Source organism: Magnolia sinica, chromosome 13, assembly GCF_029962835.1.
Source record: "Magnolia sinica isolate HGM2019 chromosome 13, MsV1, whole genome shotgun sequence".
NCBI classification, from domain to species: Eukaryota; Viridiplantae; Streptophyta; class Magnoliopsida; order Magnoliales; family Magnoliaceae; genus Magnolia; species Magnolia sinica.
This window is the reverse complement of record NC_080585.1, coordinates 12,917,894-12,931,843: the sequence shown is the minus strand read 5'-3', so window position 1 is coordinate 12,931,843 and position 13,950 is coordinate 12,917,894.

The following is a 13,950-nucleotide window of genomic DNA, read 5'->3' as shown; positions in this document are numbered from 1 at the left end:
CTGTGCTGCATCAAGACAGCACCCAAACCAATGTGCTAGGCATCGGTAAATACAATAAAACCATCACTCCCAGAGGGAAGAGTGAGGACCGGAGCGGACGTGAGATGGTCCTTCAACTCCATAAATGCTAGCTAGTAGGCGTCGCTCCAAATAAACTCCGCGCCCTACCGAGTCAACCTGGTCAGCGGGGCTGCAATACGAGAGAAGCCCTCAATGAAACACTAGTAATAGCCCGCTAAACCAAGGAAACTGCGGATCTCGGGCTGGCCCCACTGACGCACTGCCTCAACCTTCGAGGGGTCCACTGCGACACCCTCCCTTGTCACCATGTGACTGAGGAACTTCACCTCCTCCTGCCAGAACTCGCACTTATCTAGCTTTGTATATAGCTGATGTGCGCGGAGGGTCTGCAATATAACCTCCAGATGCTGCGCGTGCTCCTCACAGGTCCTCAAATATATCAGAATGTCGTCGATGAAGACTACAACAAACTGGTCGAGATAAGGGTGGAAGACCTCATTCATCAGCTGCATGAACACTGCGGGCGCATTGGTCAGTCCGAAGGACATGACCTGAAACTCAAAATGACCGTAACGCGTCCTGAATGCTGTCTTCGGAATGTCCTCCTCTCGGACCCGAATCTGATGATAACCGGAACGTAAGTCAATCTTCGAAAAGAACTGTGCACCCTGCAGCTGATCAAATAAATCATCAATCCTTGGAAGGGAATACTTGTTCTTGATCGTGACCTTGTTGAGCTCGCGGTAATCTATGCAGAGCCTCAACGAGCCATCATTCTTCTTCACAAAAAGTACCGGCGCTCCCCACGGTGAACTGCTCGGACGGACAAAGCCCAACTTGCGCAACTCGTCCAATTGCTTCTGCAGTTCCCACAACTCCAACGGTGCCATACAATATGGGGCCTTCGAAATAGGCGCGGTACCGGGCACGAAATCAATCTGAAACTCGATGAGTCGGCGAGGTGGTAATCCCGGAATCTCCTGGAACACATCAGGAAAATCGCAAACCACAGGCAACTGGTCGATACCCACCGCTATGGGCTCCTCTATGGCACATAACATCAAACAAGACAATGGCTCTCCTTTGGGCTCAGCAATGAACTGGAACTGTGGCAAGCCGGGTATACAGAATATGACTGTCCTCGCGAAGCAGTCCAAGATAGGGTGGTACTCGGCAAGCCAATCCATGCCCAGGATGACGTCGAAGTCGGACATCGACAATGCAAACAGATCGGCAGGTAAAAAGATATCCCCAACCACAATGGGGTAAGACGAGCAAAATCGGCCCAACACTGCATTCTTCCCCAAGGGAGTCGATACTGATAAGCCCTCACGAGCAGACTTCAACGGTAAACCAGTCGATCGGCAAAAACTCTCTACCATAAAAGAATGCGATGCACCAGAATCAAACAACACACGAGCAATGCATGCAGATACTAAAAGTATACCCTCGACAACTCCTCCGGATGACTGGGGGTCCTACTGAGCCGCATAAAACCTAGCCTGAGTTGGCTGGGGAGGTGTTTGTCCCCTCTGAGCGTGCTGCTGCTGCTGTTGCTGAGGCAGTCGAAACTGCTGTCTCTGCTACTGCGGTCTCGGAGGCTGGTGCTGATGCTGCTGCTAAGGTGGCCTCGGTGGTGGGGGCTGCTGTCGTGCTGCTGTGGGGGTCTCTGCTACTGCTGCGGTGGAGGCTGTTGTGGACCTCTCTGCTACTGCTGCTGCTGCAGGGGGCGAGGACACTCCCACATACGATGTCCCATCACACCGCACCTAAAACAAGAGCCGGTGAACTGCCTCGGAGGTGGTGCTGAAGGTGCTGCTGGCGCTCGGAAGGCTGGGCAACCTGTGCGCCTCTGCTGTGGTCGACCCTGCTGGGAATCACTGAAAGGAGCCTGCCTCTTCCGGTCTCTCCTCTGACCACGATCAGAATGAGAACTGGCCCACTCAGTCTCAAAAATCTGGGCCTTCTGTACCACCCCCTAGAACATCGGGAGCTCATGCCCAATAACATGACCTCGAAGACCGTAACGCAAGCAGTCCTCAAATCGGCGGGCTCTCCGCTCCTCATCATCCACCAAGTACGGTGCAAATCTGGACAATGCTATAAAACGAGGGGCGTACTGAGCCACCGTCATATCACCCTGCACCAAGGCCTCGAACTCCAACGCCCGCTGTCGTCGGATGTGATCAGAAAAATACTGTCGATCAAATCGATTTACAAAATCCTCCCAAGTCCATACAAAATCAGCGCCCGCTGCTCGGGAGACTGGCGTCCACCAGTGCTCAGCCTCACCATGGAGGATAAATACGGCTAATCGGACTCACCGCTCAGTCGTGCATCCCATCGTCTCAAATATCTTCTTCACATCGGCGCGACATCTCTCAGCTACCATCGAGTCTGACTCACCCTGGAAACGCGGGGGATCGAACTGTCGGAACTCTCGAAGGAGGACGCTCGCGCGCTCCTGCTCTGCCTGAGCCGATGAAACAACGGGGTGCCTGCTCTACCCCTGAAGTGCGGCCGTCACAGCCTACAACATCTGCTGCAACTGGGAGGCACTCACAGATACGGTCGAATCCGCACCGATCTCTGGTGGAGGAGCTGCATCCATAGGATGGCCAGTGGGAATCTCTGGTGGTGGAGTAGGGATCGTAGGTGGTAGTGCGGGATCCGCAGGTGGTGGAGCTGGAGTATCCGGTGGTGGTGCGGGAGTCGATCGGATCACTCTCCTGTGCGGCATGTCCTACAGGAAAGAGCAAAGGCGCCTATCAACTTTGAAAACTCTCAAAGGCACGCTCGTTAAGGGCCTATAACGGAAGATCGATAAGCTATCCAAACTTCAGGACTTAGTTATTCAAAACTCATAGCAGACATGTGATGTTGTTCTCGATTATTCTCAAGTTATGCTCTGATACTAACTTCTGTCACGCCCCAAACTCGAAAACCGAGCTCACAAAATTTTCGATCACCGAATCCGGCGCCGACAGCCTCCGTAGAACTCCATTCTCGGCTCCCAGCACCCATTTGCCAGGTTCCGATCCTAGGATGCTACGAGGAGAATTTTCAACACCAGTTTCATTCATAATAAGCATAACTAGAGGCATAACCCATAAACAACAACCAAAAACTCCACCACATTCTCACTATGACCAAAAACTTTAAAAGTATAATGAGCATAAAAGGGAAAATACAATGATAATAAAAAAGAGCTCCAAGATGATTTGCAAAGCGCTCCTGCCTCAGCGCTGTGTTCTCCAACGTCACCTGCACGCAACGGTCGTGCATAAGCTTATGAAAAGCTTAGAGGATGGTAAAAGTGTGTGCACAAGGTATTAGTTATGCAGTATCAGAGTAATGCGGAATATGCTGATGAATCCATGAATGCTACTAGCCGTACCAAGGCTATGCGATGCGAGGCATGGATGATGTCAGCCATACCAAGGCCATGCGGTGCGAAATCCAACTCAAGCATGTGAATCCTCATCTAAGTCCATATATCAATACAGCTCAACTCTGGAATATCACCGGGGTCTACTACACTCCAACCAGATTGCCGCCCTATTGCGCGCAATAAGGTGAGTGGAAGAGACCTCACTATCCGCCTACCAATATCGGGCTCGGCTCGTCAATAGTGGACCCATTCCTTGAGCTAGTCAGAATCAGCCTAGCTTTGCCCCCTCCTCTCGGGCGGGTAAGGCCGCACCCGCTTCCAACCAACCACGACACAGTGGAAAGCGCAACCGTCTGGTAATCGGCACTCGGCGCTCATGCAACCACTCGGTCTAGACGTTGGAGCAACCTCTTTGTACCATAAGGATTTAGGAACTTTCACCCAGGGATATCTATAGCACCCCATGTAGAACAAGATTTTCGGTATCCAATCCTGCCAACCACGATACGCTTGTGGAGGCTACGGCCCTGATGTCGTTAGGTCGTATGGTAACCATGTCACACAATGCGAATGCATGAATCACACTATCCAGTCATGCAGAAATCCTACGCGTGTCGTGCGCTCATGTAAGGCAACATCGCCTATCCAGGAGCCCTTAAACAATCTGCCCGAAGGCATATGCTATGATCAGTCACTTCTCATATCAAACATACATATGATGTGTATGATCATGAGTTATGGAGCTTTACTACACATGTTATAAAGTAATGCACTATCCTTACAACGCAGATGGCCTAGACGGCCTACACACAACAAGTACAGGCCAAACAATGGGCCCTAGGGAGAGTTGTAATGTGGACATTTAACCAACATTATACTTGCAATGTGGACGTCAAACCACCATTGCTCCCAAGGCATAGTCCGTCGTAAACATCATCACATAAACTATGTTGGGATCACACATTGCAATGGACCTTAAGTACATCCCATTGGGCCTTAAATACATCAAATGGGCCATATCATATGGGCCTTATATTCATCAAGTGGGTTGTACCAATGGGCCTTATGTATATTGCAATGGACCATAACCCATAGGCCTTAAATATATATATATGTATATATATATATATATATCATAGTGGGCCTCAACCACGGGCCACAAATACATTAAGATGGCCTCAACTAATGGCCTTATACAAATCTCCAAAATAGTTGAACGGTTTGGATGAAACTCATGCATCATGGTAGGTCCCATAGGGATGGAAGGCATAGATTAATTACATACTCCATGGTGGAGGTCCATACTGATGAAAGGTGTGGACACAATACATATATAAGTGGGTCCTAAGTAAGACCCACCAAAATGTTTATTTTCCACCCGACCTAGGCCTAACATAATGTTTATTTTCCATCCAAATTGTTCATAGTGTCACATGGGCCTAGGGCCCACTGTAATATTTATTTGCAATCCAATCTATTCATAAGGTCACGTGGACCTTGGGGGCCCACTGTAATATTTATTTGCCACCCAACCTATTTTTAAGGTCACACGGCCAGGGTGGGGGACCCACCGTAATATTTATTTACCATTCAACCTGTTTATAAGGTCACGTGGACCTGGAGGTGGGCCTGCGGCCCACTTTAATGTTTATTTCCCATCCAAACTGTTCACAAGGTCACGTGGACCTGAGTGAAAGGAAAAACACAAATTTCATCTTGATCCAAACTTTTGTGGCCCAAAAAAAAAAGGGGTTTCAATGGCAGAGGTTCAATCCCACTGTTTCCTGTAGTGTGGGCCACCTGATCTGTGGATGGAGCTGAAATTTGGAGGGGGCCCATTGCTTGGTGGGGCCCATGGCTGGGCCCATGGGCTGCTGCCCGTCCGCCCGTCAGCGGTGCGCAGGCAGCGCCTGCTGTCTTCTTACAGTAGCAGCGCAGCTGCGGCTGCACCTAATTTATTTTTATTTTTATTTTGTTTTCCCACGGTATTTCATATGTGGGGCCTGCGTTAATTAAATCCACCCCAGCCATTAGCCTCTACAGATTATGACAAGTCCATCAAGCCCAATATTGGGCATGCCTTGGCGCATAAGGAATTTTAAGCAAATTTGAAAGGGTGAAAATCATCGTTTTTAATGTTATGGCCCACCAGATACTTGGATCAACCTCATCTTTCGGTTCAACGCCTAAAATAGTCTGAGGAAGAGGATGGACGGCGTGGATTGAACACATGCATCAAGGTGGGGCCTACATGAGTGGGCCACCCATAAGCTTGGAAACAAGTTGATATTTGTGTTTCCCAAACCACGTCCAGCGTCCTTGGACGCTAGACGTTGCACGTACAAATACATTAGAGGTGAGCCCTGCTTAGGTGGGCCACCTCATGGAGGATGGTGTGGGTACAACACACACAAAGTGGGGCCCACTTGTAGATGGTTTGGATAGAATATATGCCTCATGGTGGGGTCCATTCAAGTGGGCCACACAACCATATCATGATCCCATAAAAGAAAATGAAATAAAGAGGGAGAGAGAGGAATAGAGAGTGGGACATGCGTGATGGAGGGACCCCGACACTATGGGCCCTCCATTGCAACCAATCATACATCAAGTGGGTCTCATTACACATGGGCCCATTAAATCAAAATCCAACGGTGGAGATCCCTTCTCCACTAAAATAGACGGTCTAGATGACCCTAAGTATACAAGAAAAATAAACATCATAATGGGGTCCATGGAGAATGGACCCATCATGGAAAGATCATGATGATCAAAGTGGGCCATCGGCCACATCTTAGGGTCCCAAGTGAGATCCAAACCATTGGTCGGTCGGCCTCACTTGGCCCATCTTAAAAACATTAAAACTACTCTATCAAAGCACCCACCGCTTAATCTTCTTGCTCCCTTGGCTTCCTTATCTCCTTAGCTTCGATTCCAACGGAGGAGATGAGGTTTGGATGGTTGAGATGTGATGAGGGTCAAATATTACATATCAGACCCTAATTAGTGCATGATTTTACGTACATGACAATGCTTAATGGAATATTTTAATTATATTTTTGTTATTGGATGAAATCAGGAGCGTTGATGGAAAAAGACTACTACAAGCATGAATTTGACACTCCGAAGTCACTAGAGCAAGGGACGCACTCAAGGGAACTAATACTGAAGAATTCACATGCCAGGGACCCGAGAAAATCAAGCCGTTCACGTTAAAAAGGCCCGAAAATGATCTAGAATGCAAGATCACATGGTTCCCGCCATCCGATTGACTCGAAACTTCATACATAGCCTGGAGGCCATAAATAAACCGTACATATTAAATTTTAACCATTGGATATCTCGAGAAGTGGGCCAACGGACAGATCAGCCTATTAATCTTCAATTTTAGGCCCACCTACAATCTGGATATACTTCAAAGTTGACTTAGACGGTTTAAATAAGATGAGCAATAGGATGGACGGATTGGATTTCTCGAAATCATCACAGTGGACCCATATCTATAGCGTGTGTACACAGTGCACATGTGCACTGCCTGAGCACCGAACGGGCTTGCGTCGGTCAGCAGCGCTGACCCGACTCCCTTTTTAAAAATGGAAATTTCCGTTTCAGCAGCCGCGTAACGGACGGAAGATCCGTTTTTACGGACCGCTGTGGGCCCCACCGGTAGCACGTACGGTTAATCTAAACCGTTCATCGTGTAGAAGGGTTCAATATATACAAAACCATGTTTTCAGTTTGTGCCCATACGTGCACACGTGTGAGCTACAGAGGTCACAAGCGGGCTGCCCTGTAACGTTCAAAAAGATCTCAGCATGATTCCTTCTCTGGGCCGCGTCCACGCAAGTTCAAAACCATCCATATGCGGTCGAAATTCCGTCCTGCATCCAATGGACGGATTGGATTTATCAAAAGAACATCGACGTGGGTCCCACCAGCACCACAGCGGACGGACTCCGCGTACCCTGTTTTAGCGCGCCCGGACGCTGTCCGACTGTTGCAGCGGTTGTGGCCCACCATTCTCGATCAGATGGAAGATCTGATCCGTCCATCTTGTAGACGACTTGGAAACGTCCTAAGGGACGGTCTTTATTCGGAAACCGAGCAAGGAAAGATGGGATGTTATGCATCTGAACTTGGCTGCGTAAAGAAGGTCCGCACGCTGACCGATTTGCGGGCTGTTCCGTGATCTCAATGACCATCAGATGCATGATCCAGACCGTTCAGAAGATTCTTCAGGAGGCCAATACCGTATCCTAGGTGTCCAAATCAAATTCGGAACATGTACCATCTCGGAAACTCATTTCAAACAGAAACGGAAACCTTTCGCACGCGGATGCGGAAGACCTTCCGCTGTTGCTGCGACAGCGTTTCCACCGCTTACACTGCTATAAGAAAGAGGAAAGAGAGCTCGTTTTGGGAGAACAGATTGAGGAAGAAAGCAAGAGGAGGGAGAGAAAAGATCCAGAGAAGAGAAAGAGAAGAAAAGAGAAGAAAAGAGAAGGAAGAGTTTAGAAGGATGTTTTTAGTTCATCATTGTTATTTTTCTTACTTTTTAACTAATCACATGGATTGCTAATCTTCTAGCTAGGGCTGAGATGAAGCCCCTAATTTGAATGACTCTTGTAAGTGTTGATTTCATCTGAATTTGATTGGTTTGTTTCTTTCTCTACTGTGTTTAACTGAAATATCCGTACTCCTCCATTCTAAGAGCTCAACCAAAGTCTAGTTATGGATGTTGTTTGGATTACTATTCTAGGTGCTTGTGTCTGACCATGAACAGGTTCCTATAGAGGAAGAAACAGGAATCTACATCTCTTCATGCCTGACCATGGATGGAAAGATGTAATCCATATGCTTTAAGGAATTATACATTCTGTGTGCCCGACCAAGGACATAGAACGCGCTTTATTTATTTTTGATATCAATCTAAATTAGGGTGAATCAACAGGTAGAACAAGGTTTATGATAATTAGGGGTAGATTCGAAAGTCCTAGTCTTCTCTTTGATTGAACTTTTCTCATTATTCTTGGTTATTTTTCCATTGATTTTTGTTTAGTTTACTCAATTACTATCTCAAATATTTGTTGGATTAGTTAAGAAGAGTCTTTAATTTTGAATTGTGACAACCAGTCCTCGTGGGAACGATCTCGTAATACGTACCATATTTACATTTGATTCGTATACTTGCGAGTTTAAAATCATTTAAATCAGGTTGGTTTAAATAAAACATCAAGATGGGAGATGAAGGGGTAGGAAAGTGGGCCACCTTTGTTGCTTGGGAATGCTTGGAAAGGCTCATACGTATGGTGCTTTATCTCTTGCTTGGGAATGAGTTTGAAAATGAGAGAGAGAGAGACTTGTAAAGGGAGAGAGTGATAGGTGATGGAGTGATGGATGTGGTGAGTGATGGGTGTGTAAGAGATTTTTTACTTTTGGGATTTTTGGTGTAAGAAAGGTATGAGCTTGTAAGTAACTTAGACGTTTAATCTACATAATTTTTCGACTATTTAGATCAAACACAGATATTCCAATGGACCTCATGGATCCCCGTAAGCACCATTTATATTTAATATGTTTTAGGTGAAGAGGTACGCTTTAGCTACATAGCACTTAGGCTATAGCTACGGATTAAATCCGTAGCTATGGATTCAATCCGTGGCTAAAAGCTTTCAACCTCCATAACTGTTGCTCGATTTTTTGGTAGTGGCTAACTGGCTTAGCACCTCCCATACTAAATCGATCAAGTACCTTGGCTATATACTCTGCCTGTGATAAAAGTAATTTTCTGTTTTCTCTGTCACGCTTTATCCTCATGCCTAAAATTTATTTTGCAGCTCCTAAATCCTTCATGGAAAATTCTCTAGACAGTTGTCTTTTGAGATCTGAGATGTCCTTCATGCTTAATCCGGCCATAAGCATATCATCAACATACAAAAGAAGAATGATGTAAGACGTATTAAACTTCTGTAAAAAACAACAGTGGACTACGTGACATCTCCTAAAATTGTTTCCCGATATGAAATTATCGAACTTCTTGTACCACTGCCTCGGGGCCTGCATCAAGCCATATAGAATCTTCTTCAGTTTACATACATTGTTCTCCTTTCCTGGTACCACGTATCTTGTCGGCTGATGCATATATATCTCTACTTCAAGGTCCCCATGAAGAAAGGCTGTCTTAACATCTAGCTGCTCTAGATGTAAGTCCTTTATAGCCACTATACTCAAGACCATGTGAATCGTAGACATTTTCACCACTGGTGAAAATATTTCAATGAAGTCGATACCTGCCTTTTGTTGGAACCCTTTCATAACCAATCTAGCCTTGTACTGTTTCGAACCATTGTCCTCCTCCTTCAGTCTGTAAACCCACTTGTTATGAAGAGCTTTCTTACCCTTACGTAGAGTGACTAGCTCCCACGTACGATTTGACTTAAGAGAGTTCACCTCATCATTCATGGCCTGCTCCTACCTAATCCGTGTATCTGACTGTAATGCGTCTCTAAAACACTCTGGTTCACCATTATCTGTCAGCAGTAGATAATGTAAGGAGGGTAAATATCGGACCATAAGTCTCCTCTCCTGTGTAGACCTCCTCGCAATCGGTGTCTGCGACTCTGCCTCATAATGCTCCTATGCATGATCATCCTGTGATACCATAACACCCGTGTCCGGTAACTCTTCAAACGTCTAAGAATTCTTTCTCATCGGCCTTATTTTGCTGCTCATTGTCCTTATGCATCACTTTTTCATTGAAAACTACATCCTTGCTTCTGATAATTTTCCTGTTTTCTATATCCCAAAAATGGTAACCAAAATCATGCTGCCCGTAGCCTATAAACGTGCACCTCTTGGACTTCGCATCCAACTTATTTTTGTACTCTACATTAATGTGAACATAAGAAGTGCAACCGAATATTTTGAAATGTGCAAGGTTCACTTATTTCCCAGTCCATGTTTCTTCAGGTAGCCTACTATCCAATGATGCTGAGAGACTTATATTGATGAGATATGCATGCAGTATTCACAGCATCTGCCCAAAACATCTAGGGTAACCCTGTATGTAACCTCATGCTCCTGGCGCTCAAAAATGGTCCTGTTAATGCGCTCAGCCACACTATTCTGCTACGGTGTCCCTGAAATTATTTTCTGATGTTTGATTCCATTTGTTGTACAATACTCCTCAAACCTCTTATCACAGTACTCTCCCCCATTATCTGATCTGAGACATTTTACTGTTTTACCAGTCTCGTTTTCTAACATAACTTTTCACTTCTTAAATACATCAGATTTGTGTTTTAAAAAATAGACCCATAGTTTTCTACTAGCATCATCACTAAAAGAAACAAAATAACGTGAGCCACCAAGAGATGATACCTGTACCGGTCCCCACACATCAGTGTGTACAAGCTCCAACCGATGCGTCTTTGGAACACGTCCTGTTTTCTTAAAACTTACCCTCTTCTACTTGTCATATACGCAGTCCTCGCGGAATTCCAAGTCAATAGACTTTAGCCTTGGTGGCTTCCCTTTTGACAATAGCACTTTCATCCATTTCTCACTCATATGTCCCAACCTCTAATGTCATAACTGCCCATTAACTCCAGTTGATGCGACAGCGAGTGAACTATATGATCCTGAAGTCACGTATGAAGTACCTTCTTTCTTACCTTAAGATATCACTAATGCACCTTTTGTGATCTTTCAGTAATCACTAGTGAAAGTCGTCACATATCCGGTATCTGTCAACTGCCCCACTGAGATCAAGTTCTGTTTCAAACTCGGTATATATCTGACATCCTCAATTTTAAAGTCGTTCCGTCTTTCTGACTTATATGAACATGTCCCTTTCTAATAATATTGCACGGCTCATCATCACTCAGGTAGACTCTCCCAAAGTCAACTGACACATAATCACTCAGAACTTCCTTACATGAAGTGTCATGAAACGAAGCACCTAAGTCTATGACCTAAGACTCATTTCTCGCATCAAGAGACAAGATAAACACCTCTGTGTTACTCTCCTCGGATAGATTCACTGAATCCTTCCTGTCTTAAGAGGTTCCTTCTTATTTCTTAAGCGCCCTACAATCACGTTTCATGTGCCCCTTCTTCTCGCAATGCCAATACCCGTCTTTGTCTTTCGGTCCCTTAAACTTCTTCCTCGACTTAGAACGTTCATGTTTATTGCCTCATTTGTTTAGCGATATTCCTCTTCCTTCAAAGTTTAGAGCATTCCCTGAATACCCTGAAACTCCTGATGCATTTCTTTTAGATTCTTCACTAAGAATGAAACCAGCCATATCATCAAATTTCAGCTTTGTCGACCCTGAAGAATTGCTCACAACAATCATCAAACCATTCCAATTATCTGGGTAAACTGGACAAGATCAATAACGCCCTGACTCGTCTTCAAAAACAATGTCAACAGATTTCAATTGGCTCGTGACTGTATTGAACTTCTTAGGATGTTCAGTCACGCTCCCACCATTTGACATTTTCATGTTAAATAGTTGTTTCATAAGATAAACTTTGTTGAACGCTGAGGGTTTCTCATACATCGTAGCTAGGGCTTGCATTAATTCTTTTGTGGTCTTTACCTTAATATATTGAAGGCGACGCTCTTAGACAAAGAGAGTCAGATCATTCTTAAAGCCTTCCGATATAATAATAACCATTCATCATCTGTCGTTTTCCCTGGTTTCTTCTCTTTTTGATGTAGAGCGGGTCGCGGACAGTTTCATGGCCAAGATGGATCAGAAAAGGCGCAGTCGATGACAGAAGTGATTCGGACCGTCGGACCTTAAATTGAGCGTATCTCGCAATCCGGAATGAGTTACCTGACGTAAAATATATGATTTTGGGGTAGAACAAGCTACTTTAGCCAACCAACCCTGCTATGCTGGGTTGCGCAGCCTGGAATTGCGAAAAACCCCTGGATCGACGGTCGTTTCCCTATTTTAATTTCGTTTTTACTATAAATAGTAAGTTTTAGTTTGATTATAATTCTTCATCCGTCGGGCTTTAGGAGTTGCGCCCAACGTGAAAAGAGCTTAGAATAATTAGGAGAACGGTTTGGTGAAGCCAAATAGGACACCTACTATTTTTGGCCGAAAACCTTGCGCACTAGTAGACATTACAACCGTCTATAAATAGTAAGTTTACTATTTATGGTACGTCATGAATTCTAGGAGTTTTAGTTGTAGTTTGATTCTGATTTCTTTCTCATTGCTTGGTACCCTTATTTAAAGGTTTGTGAACTCATTTTTATGCATTCATTAATCAAATTCGAATTTATTAGAATTTCTTTCTATTTCCTGTTTTCTTTCCTCGTGGATTCGAGAAGTCTCTGTGAGGAGTCCAGAGAAGTTCCGTGGATTCGGAATAGTTATCCTCTTGAGGAAGACGGTGCTCGACCTCACGTCCTCCCCTGCGTCACTTTTCCTCCTAGAGGAATATAGAGGTCCTTCTAATACAGATAATCCTCCATCTGCATCTTCCAGAAGGCAAAGTTTGAGCAATCAAACTTCTCAATTCCAGTCTTCCCTTCTTCCATCATCGCTCCCACTTGAACTAAATCAAGCTCTGATACCAGTTGTTGCGTAGCACGCCAACAACGCAGTGAACGGAGATCCAATCTCCGGTCTCACCTACAAACGATAAACAAGAAAGAAATATAATCTAAAAGAAGAATCAAAGCATACCAAACAAACCACAAGACAAAATATACGTGAAAAAATCTCAATTAAAAAAAATCACGGGTGCAAACTTCCACTATAAAGAAAACGAGATTACAAGTAATATACTAACCTCTTCCCCTTAGATGTATAGAAAAAACTTATTGCATACACCTTAAAATAACTCTCATAACCTTAGAATAGTCATAAGGATCCCTATTTATAGTTTAGGCAATTTCCCTTTCGCACCTTTTCAAAAATCGCCTCAAATTTACGCATTCCACACCAAATCAGGGCAAGAATCTACGTAGCCTCGACTAGTCAGGCAGACTTCTCTACTAGTTGAGCGGACCCTCAATTAGTTGAGTATGGGCCTCGATCGGTCGAGCACCTCGGACCCAAAAAACTAGTCACGTAGGCCACTCAACCGATCAAGCAGCCCACTTGACTGATCAAGTAGCCCTGTCTAAATGTGGCTCCACATCTCAACGGGCTTAGCCCAATGTTATGTTTATCTTAGAACATGAGCAAATAAATAAAGTAAATCAAAAACTCAAGTTAGCTGAGCTACAGTCAAAAGTAAGCAGGGAATGCCAACTATTAAAACTTTCCTAAGATATGCTGTAATATTTATATCACATTTCTTCCGTTCAAAAGGCCATTGGACATAAATTGAATTCAAAACATAAAAATATTAGTATAATTCAAAACATCCGTACGTAGCAACATGAATGTTTCAGTGGTGTACTTTTAACCCTCACTGTCCCGCTAGGTTTTGGATTTTTCTTGATTTTTTGCCAGTGTACTAAAATAATCTAGCCAGGATGAAGGGATAGATTTCTAGCAAACATCACTGTC